We start from the raw sequence: 13,747 nt of genomic DNA on the forward strand, positions 1-13,747 counted from the left end.
CCTATTAACCAAGTATTCTAGATTAGGGGAAATTCCATCCCCTTGACCATAGAGGACATGTACTTCTTGACTGGATTGTCAAGGCGAGGTGCCCCCATTTCCTTGTCAGGTACGGCCCGGGGGACCGATTCCGTGAGAGATTATGTCCGCCAGTATTGCAGGGAAGGTTCCCAGCCGAGCAGAGACAGCAAGGTTTTTATCCGTGAGATTACTGACAGATCTCTCAGGTCCATTCTGTATACCATTGGTAGGATAGCGCAACTCTACATGTTGCCAACAGATCTTATGTGCAGCATGCCTTGGAGTGTCTCCAACCGAAAGTATTCAACTGGTGCGATGCAGTACTTGTTCAGATGAAAAGTCAGTTGACCAAGGTAAAGGACGGGAAGCTGAAGAACTTTGGATTTGGTTCTATTCTGACTGCCTTCGCCTTGGAGAAAATCCCACTGATGCAGCCTCAGTACATTATACTCGACTTGCCTTCTCCGACCGAGCCATGCATGCAGAGGTGGGTCGATCACATGTCTAGGCATGCTGGTCAACCTCAGATTACTTTTACTGATGCCTTCTTCAGGTGGTTCGAGCGCCAGGAGATGGTCTTTTCTGAGTATCCATATGTGGGTATGGATTTCCGAGGTGATCCGGATTTGGTGCTACCGGATGGCGAATAGTGGGGCGCTATTGGTAGACTTTTGACCATATCACTATTTACTGTTTTATTCATAATGTTGCTGTGCTTTATTCTATCAAGACTTTTAATCATACTCTTGGGTGCATGCAGATGTTGGTCCTGTTCGTCCAACAGTTCGTCCGAGACCGCCAGTTGTTGCCCCAGCAGTGGAGCCTGCTAGGAGAGTTATTCTTCGAGACCTTGACGATACTGAGACCCTTATAGTTGTGCAGGAGCAGGTTGAGAGCCTTACTCTCGGTATTCCGGATGTACGGATCGATGAGTTACCTTTACAGCTGCAGCGGCATACTACTGGCGTGCCTAGACGATGGACTCGTCTCTTGCGCATGATTTCACAGGCCGTGACGTGCTATCATGAGCACCACTAGGCTAGGGTGCCCCCTAGCACTTTTTGAGTTTTAGGTCATATGACCAATTTTGTCTTGGTTATAGAACATTATGTATGAACTATAAACAGCTTATATATATTTTGATTTTCGAGTTTTATTCTGTTTGAGTTATATGATCCATATGTACAATCTTTGATGATGTGTCATTTTTATAAATGTTGCAAATGTCTATCTAACACATAGTTTGCTAATGAGTCAGTTAATGTGTTTAAGTTTCTGGAAATATGTTGATATTGAATTGAATCAAATTGTCTTTCCAAAATCTTAACCCTTAGGAACATGCGATAAATAGCTGGATTGCGAACGGAATATATACCATTGAGTTGTAGTATTACGAGCTGTGAGTCTAGCCTAACAATTAGTTGGCATATGCCACGTGTGATGGCATCAGAGAGTATTTCTATCAACGCGCTATACTCAGCGATGTTATTCATTGATTGCCCAATACACACACCTCTGAAACTTACTAACTCGCCGCTTGGATCAAAAATGGCCCAGGCTGCAGAGGATAGGTTCCGCGAACTACGACTCGCTCCGTCGGCATATCCAACACATGTCTCCAGAAGGTTCGACATCTGCAACAAATGGAAAAGGTGGATCACTCGACCAGAACAAATACTTTAGCGAAACCAAAGTACAACAAAAGCATGCAGGTTACTATTTAAGCATAGTAACACTTGAGGTACAGCCCGTTACGGGGCTGCGCCAGTGGAATTCCGTCGTAATCCATTAACTCGTAGGCTCCTTTTGCTAACACCCTTCTAACAATATAGGGGCCCATCCATAAGGATTTGAATTTACCTGCTCCCAATTTATCGGATTCTTGGTCATAAAGCAAGACAAAATCACCTTCTGAGAAGACACGGGGCTTGACACTTTTGTCGAACTGAGCCTTGACTCGTTTCTTATGGGCTTCGTTAGCCAAAGCGGAATCACGACAGGTTTCATCCAATTGGATTAATTCCAAGAAATGAGCCTCTTCTTCTGAAGTTCCCGGGAGAAGATCGATTGCGAGTTTAAGCGACGAAATTTCGCACTCGATTGGCAAGACTGCTTCCAGGCCATACACCAGTTGAAAAGGTGTGAACCCGGTTGCGTTCTTTACCGACGTTCGGTAGGCCCACAAGGCTGAGTACAGGATTAGGTGCCACCTTCTTTTATGAACCCCGATCATCCTTCGCAACATACGCTTCAGGACCTTGTTGATTGCTTCAACTTGTCCGTTGGCTTGCAGATAATACGGGGTAGAGCTGTCATGAGATAGCCCTAGCTTGGCAGCTAATTCGACCATCATGTGATTGCGAAAATGCGACCCATGATTTGTAACTATAGCCTGTGGTACGCCGAACCTGGCGACTACATGATTGAAAAAGAAAAGGGCAGCTGTTTCACCAGTGTTATCCAATGTAGGCATCGCCTCGGCCCATTTGGTAAAATAGTCAACAGCGACTATAATATACCCATGCCCCCCAGTCGAGGTGGGGTTACATTTCATGAAATCGATGCCCCATTTGGCGAAAGGCCCAACAGCAACTATTGGCTGTAAAGGTGCGGGTGGTCTTCTGGTTTTGCTATCAAAAATTTGACAAGCATGGCAACTTCTGACTGCGATTATGCAATCTTTGAACATGGTTGGCCAGAAGTATCCTGCTCGTAAGATTTTTTGTGCTGTTGCATATACAGATTGATGCCCCCCACACACGGCTGAATGACATTCATTCAGGGCTTTTTCGGCCTCTTCATGGGTAAGGCACCTCCTCAGAACTGTATCGATACCACGATGGTAAAGTGTATCACCGACGATCATGTAGTCTTTTGCTTGGTACCGTATACGTTTTTGTTCGGAGTGAGAGGTGTTTGGCCTGAATCTTTGGGTTTGGAGATAAACTATGATATCTCCATACCACTCATCGCTTGTAGATATCAGAAACAAACTTTCGTCCGCGATTGACTCTTCCGATGTTTCATCGTTGGACGACGATGGGAGATCACACAATAATTCTGCGAAAACTAGAGCTTTATTTGATTTGGATTTTACAAATTCCAGATCAAACTCTTGAAGGATCGCTATCCATTTTGAATATTTTGCCCCCAGCAACTGTCGCGACAGTATATAAGTCATGGGGTTGCAATCTGACAAGATGGTAGTTTTCCGAAAGAGGACATAATATCGAAACCTTTTAATCGCTTGAACAGCTGCAAGCGCTAGTTTTTCAACATAAGAATATTTACTTTCTGTATCATTTAAGTTTTTACTTAAATAATATATAGGATGTTCAATTCCATCGACTTCTTGAACTAAAACCATCGCAATGGTCGTATCCGCTACAGCTAGATACAGGTTAAAATCTCTTTGATAGTTTGGGGCGTACATTAATGATGCTTTTACTAGACAATCTTTCAAAGCATCAAAGGAAGTTTGCGCCACCTGGTCCCAGACAAAAGGTACATCCTTTTTCAAAAGACAAGAATAACCCTTAGCAAGTTCTGCGTAATTTGGAATGAACCTCCTCAGAAAGTTTGCTTTCCCTTGGAGTTTCTGAATCTGAAGCAAATTTGAAGGTGGAGGCAAATTAATGATTGCCTGAACCTTGCAGGGGTTGAGACGAATCCCATCCTTAGAGACTACAAAGCCAAGTAAACGACCAGAACCGACGCAAAACACACATTTGTGTGGATTGAGTCTTATCTTGTAGTGTTGGCAACGTAGAAATATTGCTCTTAAATGCTGCGGATGATCAGTCCGTTTTCGCGAATGAGCCGGAAGGTCGTCGAGATAAGGTTGAACAATGTTCTTGATGTCATGGAAGGCATAATTCATTGCCCTCTGAAACGTCGCCCCTACGTTCTTTAAACCAAAGGGTAATTTTCGATAAGCGAATGTGCCCCACAGATAAATAAATGCAGTCTTTGACTGGTCCTGTGGGCAGATATTTATTTGATTATACCCGGAAAATCCATCCATAGATGAAAAGATTTCACATCCGGCACATTCATCAATTATCTGGTCGATGAAGGGTGTAGGGTAGTTGTCCTTCGGACAAGCTTGGTTTACATCCCTATAATCGACACACACTCTAATCGTCCCTTGTTTCTTCATAACAGGGACAATATTCGATACCCAATCGGTTAGAGGAACCGGGTAGATGAATCCAGCATGGAGAAGTTTTTCAACTTCCGCCTTAATGGCAGCGGCTTTCTTGGGGTGCACCTGCCGAAGCCGTCGTCTTACTGGTTTGACATCAGGATACATTTTAATTTCATGTTCAACGATACTTGAGTCAATGCCTGGCATTTCATCATATGACCAAGAAAAGACATCTATGAATTCGCGAAAAAGAGCGTTATATATTTCCAGTTCTAAAGGGGAACAACCTTTGCCGACATAAATATTCTCTACAACATTTGTTTTAGTCGAGATATTTATGGCTATAGTCTCTTCAATATTGGATAAGTTTCGCTCGGAATCCACCGTATTTACAGTATTTGTTAGGAATTCAAAAACTGAAGGGCGTTAAAGTTCACTTTGAGTATCTTCTTCATATTCTGGAAGAAGGGAACGATGGTGGTGATCATTCCATGGTGCCCCCTCAATCAACATTGATTGTAAGATTCCTTCGTCAGTCCCATGTACTTTCGACCAAGGATCTAATGGGGTTCCATATTCTCTAGACCTATCTACCCAAACGCTTGACGAGCGTTGATTTGGGTTCGCCTCCCATGCTTGAAACATTGATTGCTACAATATTTCTAAAGAGCTTGGGAGCAAAACAACTGCATGATCCATGTTGACATTGTCTTTTGTGACCTTCGTGGAAGATATCATGTTGCAGGTTGCTACAAACGGTATATTCCTGTGTGAATAGGAGGTGGTAGCGCGAAATTTCCCATCAATGTGGGGTCTTTCAATAATCCTACTCTGATATCTTGAAGCGAATGGTTGCTCTCATGGATCATGGGAATGCTTCCTGTAACTTGTGAACCATTAGGGAGGAAATTATGTTGGTCGACGACCGTAATCCCTCCTTCAAACGGGAATGCGATCTTCCTAAAATAAGTCGTCACGACAGCTGCCATGGCATAAATCCATGGTCTTCCCAGTAGGATGTTGTAGTCAAGATTTCCATCGATGACCTCAACATCAATTTCTACTGTTTTTCCTCCTAGTTCAACCTTCAAGTTATTAAGGATACCGTACGGGGTATAAGTCCTTCCGTCGAAAGCTTTTAATGTCATCGAAGATCGTGAAAAGGTTGGAGATCCTAAAGTTTTCCAGCAACTCATCGACATAATACATGTTGATGCTCCCTCATCAATAATTGTTCTGTGAACAGTTTTGTTGAGGGCTTTCACTTGAATAAGGAAAGCTAGTTGAGCTGGTAACTGAGGATCATATCGTTTGTGATCAAAGGATACAAGATTGGAATCCTTAGGATCAACCCCACCAATTGCTGATAACAATGCCTGCCTTTGGGATGGACAATTTTGTAATACCTCAAGAGTTGACATAGCGGATGGCGATTGGGCCAAATCTTCCACTATGTTATAATGCTGCGCCACCCTGGCGCGAGGATTAAATGTCGACTTGTGTACTACACCCTTTGGCGGTTTTATTGTTAATTCAGGAATGATGGGCGGTACAACTTCTGTCGAATTTGTTGTCGAACTACTTGGTTGATCTTTACCTTTGTCGTTCGACAGCTGAGGATTCCCATAATCTTTGTTCCTTGTCGAAATCAAAGCATCATTCTGTTGTTTTGAAATCGACAACATAAGTACTTGCGACGGGGAAGCATTTCCACTATCAACCATATTTTGACATGGGTTGGGAAACGGATCAGTTAACACAGCTGAGGTTTGGGAACTTTTAAAGAACCTCTTTAACTCAGCTTTTAATGGACAATTCTTCGTGTAATGATCCTCTTCATCACATATTTGACATGGATAATTTTGTTTTCCTTTCCCAGGTGGGTTTGAAGAATTTTTTCCAGGAGATGACTCACCCTGTTTCTTCTTCCTCCCTTTGTTTTGCTTCTTCTTGCTTCCTGGTTGATTGGTTTCTTTGCCTTTATCTGCTGATACGGAATTTACTTCCGAAGCAAGAATTTCTTCTTTTTCATTTTGATCTGAATTCTTACGGGCTTTCTTTGACGAAGCCTTTATCGATTTCGCGTTTGTCGTGCCAATCACACCGTCACCGACATGAGAGTCACTATTTGATTTAGGAGGAGGAGGAATTGAAAATTCTGGTCTAGGGGCGTCGGGTATTTTGTCGTAGAGCGTGCCGGACTGAGTATAAACTAAGTCCAAATACTGTGCACGAGCAATAACTTGCTCCTCTGTTACGACTCCCCCCTTGGCCACATCTTCTGTTATAGCAGGAAGTAACGACTTTATAAACCATTCAGCTAACAGCTGATCGGGAACGTATGTTTTCACCATCCTACGACGACGACGCCACTCATGTATATGATCAGATATATGGGTGGCAGTTGTCTGCTTGAAGTTGGTTAATATTTCTGTTCCCGTTTCATACCTTATCGGTAATTGAAAATGGGTTAAGAAAGTCGTGGCTAGGGAACTAAAATTGTCGAACGAGGCTCTAGGTAATTCAATATACCATTTAGCCGCTGGACCTGTCAATGTCCTTTGAAAAAGGTGAAGCCTTATCGAGTCATCGTTTAGGGTGTTTGACGAACACCACAGATGAAAAGTCATCACGTGATTCGATGGGTCTTCACCTAGATTTCCATTGAATTTAGGAATGTCAGATGGAAGTTTATGAGGAATCGCTGGCCACCAAGGGGCATAAGCAATCGGATCGTTGGTTAATCGGTGTAAATTGGGTAACTCTAAAGTTGCCACGAATGGTAACTGTTGATTCAGGTTAGGCGAAGCATAACCAGGGTACGATGGAATCGCTTGAGCAGTGGGCCTTTGCATACCAACATAATGTAATTGATGTTGGTATGACTAATACGGTTGGTGGACTTGACCACTATAAAGTGGTTGGTTTTGACCGTTTTGGATATATGGTTGTCCACTGTTCGCAAAGATCTGCTGCTCAGAACCTTGGTATACCTGCTGGAATTGTGGTTGTTGGTATTGCACTAGCCACGGTTGTGAAGCCATGTTTTGTTGTGCTATGCTAACCGTTGGACCAAGGTGTGGGGTAATTGTACCCGTTTGGACCTGTGTCGCCCCACCAGTTGGCGATTGTGGTTGTGACTCATGGTCAAGTGGCTATTGCATTACAACCTGAGAAATCTAAGGTTGACATGCAACAGGTATCGCTTGAACTTGTGACACTGTTACAATAGCCGGTGTGGTCGGGATGTTCGTCATAGGTACACACTGTTTCATAGAATATACAACCCTTGGTTGTTGAGGTAGCATAGGTACCCAACTACTTGATGCAATTCTAGTATAACCTGAATACTGTTGAGAACTGCTGTATGGATATCCTCCCGGAGGAGGTAATGAAAGGGCATACTGCCCCCCATACGGTAGCAATCCAGAACTCAGAGGGATTGTTTGTCCTTGAGGACTGGATGGCCCAAATTGACCTCCATGAGGATCAATCTGTCGAGTCTCAACGTAACAGTTGTCGGATATTATTCCGGATGAACAAACTGGAACATACCACATTGTCGTCATAGTCCCTTGGTGGACTCCTTCTAGCGGTTGCGAGCTAGTCAGGACAGATGGTATGCCGGCAAACATCGTTGGAGTGACGGCAGGGGCTTCTGCTGTCGCTGTGTCGTTTGACACAGTCCTAGATGATGACGGTTGTTCAGACATTTTAAGTCTATCCAATAGATTGCCTAGCGATTCTACAGGAACCTCCACTTGTGGTGGATTAAATTCTGATGAAGGAAATAGAGTGACCCCGACTCCAAAATGGGTTGGAGTACTTGCTTGCGGATCCTCTGCAATTTCCTCTATCGCAATCAAACCTGGTGGAAGAGGAAGACTGTCAGGTCCGTAAAATATTTCTGGTGTCGAAGAAGTGGTTGTTTTGACAACGACAGTCGTTTGAGGAACAAAACTCTCTGGACCGGTTACAGATGGAACTGGTTCAGTTATACAAGTATTTGTCCCCAGACTAGGATCAGTGTTACTGTCCTTCTGTGGCTGTTGAACTTCTTCTATAGAGGCAGGGTTTCCAGAAATGTTTGTAGTAACTGGAACCTCAGATGTAGTTGGAACACTTGTTCTAACTTTTATCGGAGATTTTGAACCAGTTAAACGAGTTCGTTTTGTCCGTACTGTTTTCGATTCTGGAGACAAAGACGGTTGACTCGTAAGCCTCCGCGAACGACGGGGTTTCAATTGACTTTCTTCCACGATTGCGGATTACTCGATCAACCAAAATATTAAAAGGGGAAATTTGTGTTTCCGAATTGAATGAATTTTATTAGACGCTTTTAGACACAACTTGCTTTTTCAGTTTTAAAGAGTCGAGAAAAAGCTAAAGATGACTCTAGTCTCCTTCGATGTTTTAACGAGCCCGAAGTGACAAATGCTCGGATGGACTTTTTCAGCTATAGAGTTTGAAAAAGGCCAAAAGAAACTACTCTGGAGATCTAGGCAGAGGGTGTGCCAAACTTTTCGCAAAACCACAGAATACGTTTTATGGTACGAGTGGTCGATCTTCGTGAATGCTGTGTTCACTGCATTGCGATCAGTAGGGCGATCGACACGGCTTCCTAAGGATAAAAGATATATGCCTATAGGGGTCTCCCAATATATACGTGACAGTGCGTGGGAGCACAAGTCTGTATTAGTGCCACCGACTCTCAAGAGGAATCACCCACCTTCTTCGAGATCGACAGTCACTACGTTTAACGATGCCGGAACACGTCTCTAGCTTAGACCTCTATGTGTTTGCGTTATGTTTCAAAGCGTTATTAGGTTCATTCAATATATTTTAAGTTGATCTTTTTAAAGTTTTCCTTTCAAGGTTCACCACGAGATGTATGATACAAATTCCTAAATGCAGTCTAAAGATGAGAAGCAAGCTTTTTCAATATTTCCAACTTATGAAAATCTTAACTACTGAGGGAAAAGAAAGACATCATCTTTTCACACAGATCATAGAGCACACACTAATGCACTTTTTCCTAAATCAACATGCAAACTTATCAAATGCAAAATGCACAATGCAGGTATTTCTTTTCCCTTTCTTAATGTTGATGTACTACAAAAAGAAAGCTGTTGTATAACTTTGAATTCAATTTCAAGTGAAAGCAAACAAGATTTTGTCCAAAATCAAAAGACACCTTAAGATTTACTTGTTTCAACACTAGAAATACATAAATTCAAACCATATGACGAAAGCAAAAGCTCAATTAGCTATGAACAGCAAACAAACTAACTCTTAAGATCAAAACGACACTTATCACAGGTCTAGATCTAAGAGGCCATAGCAAGACTAGTTCACTTTCGTTATGGGAAACTGCAAATGATGTAAGAAATACACAAAGAACAAATACAGTTTCTTTATACAACTGAGGCGGAATAGTGGCAAAGAAAGGTGGTTTCAGATAGGTACATTGACTGATAACAGGCTGCAAAAACAAGGATGAAAACAGGGCAACAGAAAGCAGAGAACCCCAGTTGCACAAGGCCACACTGGTTCAGCGCAGGTAGAACACTGTCAGTTTGACATTCAGCGCAGGTAGCCCCTTTGGGACCTGCGATGAAATGCAGACTGCCTTCACAGTGCCTGCAATGAACAGAGAAACTCTCGTTTCTCTTGGTTTCCGGGTTACAGATTGCTAAAAAATCAACAGTTTTTGGCCAAATCAAAGCTATCAATCAAGTACACACTAAAGGATGAAAAGGAGGATGAAAAGCTATCACTAAGAGCTATTCAGAGTCCTTTTGGATCAGCTCTTCAAATCATAAACATGCCCAGAAACCGAGCTAGAGTAGCTGCCCTCTACTTTGCATTTGAAAGATCCAAATGCAGTTTCATTCGGTACTCCCTGTGTTTAGGAAATGAATAGCAAAAACACAAACAACCAACAAGATACGATCCCCAGCGGAGTCGCCAATTTGTTGTTGGGAAAAGTATCCAATACGGAATGACCCTATCCCACTCTAAGGGTGATAGTACCTCAGCAACAATCAAAGCAAAGCTATCTAAGATTTCTTCTTTATTAAAGTAAAATAGGGGAGAAAGAGATCCACTAACCGATGTCTTTCGCTAATGGTTGATCCAATCTTCTCTCCTTGCTGCTTTCTCCCAGTTCCTTGCTCTTTCACTGGCCCAGCTACACCAAGATCCTGCAAAATGGCAAGAGAGGGAGACTACAAGAAGCATACATTCATAATTGATTCAAGGATTAGAATAAATCAAATACACAAGCATAACAATACATCATTGAGACACATGCATATAGAAGAACCTCAAATGCTTTATTAATGGAAGGAGTAAAGTTCAGGAAGTGATACAACCATAAGAGGCCCAATCCAGCATCACCTTCCCAGCAGAAAGAAATCTCCTCTTCACCTCCTTCAAAGAAAATCACCCAATAGTTCTAAACTCAAACCAACAGCAATTCTTTACATTCAAAAGATTCCAGCCCCTCTAGACCTCATGAGAGAGATCTATATATAGGAGTTTTGGAGAAAGGACGAGTCAGCTTGAGACTGGCATGAAGCTGACTAGTGTCCTCTCTCACTTCAGTTATTCTTCAGTTCTTGAGTCCACTTGGAGGTTCTTGCTTCCACTTGGAGATCTAGAACCTCTTACTCATCACCAGTCGAATTCCCTGATCCAAGTGTCATTTTGGAAGCTTCCTGGGCATTGACACCTTGAGGAATGACTGTGCCACATGTCCAAACTCGCCCAGCGCAGGTAGCCTTTTTTGCAGTTGACATTCAACGCAAGTAGACAGTGGAGCAGTTGACATTCAGCGCAGATGCTCAGTGGAGCAGTTGACATGATCCAGAATTGCCTTGTTTTTGAGTGTTTTCAGGTGGAGAACTTTTATTCAGTGCTGTGGTTTGCTGACCTTGTTCCTCTAGGGGTAGGAACAACATGTTTAGGGACTTTGGATCCCTTAGATTATGGACATTTCATGCTTCATGCTGTAAGGCACAAAAATGTCTATAACAGGGGGGAGAGAAAGGGAGGTGATAGAGAAAGGGAGAGAGAGGAAGGAAGGGAGAGAGAACTTGAGATAGAGGAGAGAGGGAGGGAGAGGGAGTTGGACGGAAAGAGAGAGGGAGGTAAGAAGAAATACGTAGAGAGATAAAGGTGGAGAGAGAGAGAGGGAGTGATAAGTGTTATCGGAAAAACTAGTGTCCATTCAGAGCTGCTAGTCCCACTAAGATGGGTAGCTATCTTAGAAACAAACAAACTAAAGTTACTTGTGTTTTCCTTTATAAGAGATAAATGAGAGAGAAGCAGAGAGTACCAACCTCAGTCTTTCTCTAGTCTCCTTGCTTGTTTCTCTCTCCCTTGATAGAGCTTTCACCACTCCTTTCTCACTTGTCTTGCTTCAAAGAACACCTCTAGAGTCAAAGCAGAAAAATACCATCAAAGCATAAAGATCTATAACCATAAACAATGTAGGATCAGATGCACATTAACCATATAAATGCATATACAAATACAAGATTCAGAGATATACAAGCATATGGAGGAAAACTCAAATAGCTTTATTGATAGAAGTAGTAGAAGAGAGGATTACAACCAAGCTATTTGATCCAGCATCATCCTCCCAGCATGAAATCCCTCTTCACCTCATACAAAGCAAGATCACCCAACAATGTCTTCAAAGAGAAACCAACAACACTTCCTTGCAAATTACAAAATTCCAGCCTTTTGATCTCTTGGATGAGGGATCCATATATAGATGTTTACAGGAGAGTGAGTCAGCTTCTGGGATTTTGATTAGTTTCATTTCACTGATAGTTCTTGGTTCCACTTTGAGATTTCAGATCTCTTACTCATCCTTGGGCAAATTCAGAGAGGGAAGTATCATATGAGCAGTTTCTAGAAGATTCTCTGGGTTGCCACCTAGCAAACTGCTTCTGCCATTTGTCTGCTCTTTTTCATCACACCCTATAGAAGGGCTTTCCAGTATGCATTGCACCCCCCATGTGTAATAGGTGAGATGCATCACGCCCTATGCATGGAGCAGTCTATATGGTCCAGTTTTGACCAGTTCTGAGCAGTTTTTCAAGAAGAACTTCTAGGAGATGATGTAATCAACTGACCTTGTTCCTTTAGGGTATGAAACAACACTTTTAGGGGTTTAGAAGCCCTTGGTTTATGGACATATTTGATTGGGGTTGCAGTGCCCAAATATGTCTATAATAATTGCCCCATAAAGTATGAGGTCGTAAATCTTTTGATGTCAGGTGAAATGCTTTATAATGAGGATCTAGGTTTTTCAAACTGGAAGGTGACTTGTAATAAGATACAATACAATACATTATGTTCACAATATTTTCATGATCTATCTGAGGCGGGCATTCCCATTATCAGCTTTATAAATTCATATTCATGTACATAAGACAGACAATCGTTTGTGTGGAAGACTGATGATTCTGGTAGAGCCATCATCCTTTAGTTTGGATGATTATCTATGCAGCTATGCATTTGATGTCTTTATTTTCCTGAATATATCGTAGCCCGGATGGATGAAACTAGATCCGGGGTCTTCAAACTCGTTCAATGTTCGCTCGAAGTACAAGTTGATCCATGTGAAAATATGTTCTGATGTCGAACATGGAAAGACATCGCCTGATTACCAGCCAATGATGTAAGTTGTTAATAGGCACGAAAGGAATCACCGATAATGATGATGACCCTCAAGGTATTGCAGTTAATTCATGTGGTGTGAATATATGAGTTGATGTTGAACACCACGTAAGATCTTTCGGTCGAAGGCCATTGATGTAAACCTGTCGTCGGAAATGAGAAACTTGTCATTGAGGCATGCAAGCTTCAAAGTACTGAAAGGGTTGTTCCTAAGTCAACTTCTTGGATAATGAGCTGATGTCGACAAGAAGTGACCCGTCGTAGGAGGGCCTTAATGAATCCCACATCTACGACACAGAATGGAGCAAATGATTTTGTGGAGGTGAAAACGATCTGATGATACAAGGTTCAGGGTGGCGGTCATGAAAAATGGAGAGTGAAGGTATTGCAGCGGATGAGACGTTAGCTATCTTGGTGAATTCTCTGAGCAACTTCTCTTGAACATATCGGCGACACTAAAATGGATTGGTAGCATTAACCCGAGAAATGGATGGTATGGTGGACCAATGGTGATATGACCGGTGAACGAAATAACCCAACCTGAGTCAATCATGGTGACGGAGTGAAAGTGTCATGTTCAAGAGCGACCTGCTACCAATGAAGCTATTCAAGTTTTCTTCCCTTTTTCCCCAGTCATTGCTGACTAGTACCTCTTTATTTTTGTCAAGCTTGAGGAGGATAACATATGCTTGTTTTATAATTTTCCCTTCGGGCATACCTGTCGCTATGTTTTAATGAGCCTAGCAACAGTGAAACTCGCTCTTGTCTGCATGGACAAGTTTGTTGCTATTGTTTTAACGAGTTTAATGATAAATTTAACTCGGTCCTTTTCAATTTTAGGGAGTCTAAAAAGAGACGTAAAGGCAACTCCAGTGGTCCTTTTTCATA

Source organism: Pinus tabuliformis, chromosome X (genome assembly GCF_031772625.1).
Source record: "Pinus tabuliformis cultivar Carrire ecotype Pingquan chromosome X, CPIR1, whole genome shotgun sequence".
Lineage (NCBI taxonomy): Eukaryota > Viridiplantae > Streptophyta > Pinopsida > Pinales > Pinaceae > Pinus > Pinus tabuliformis.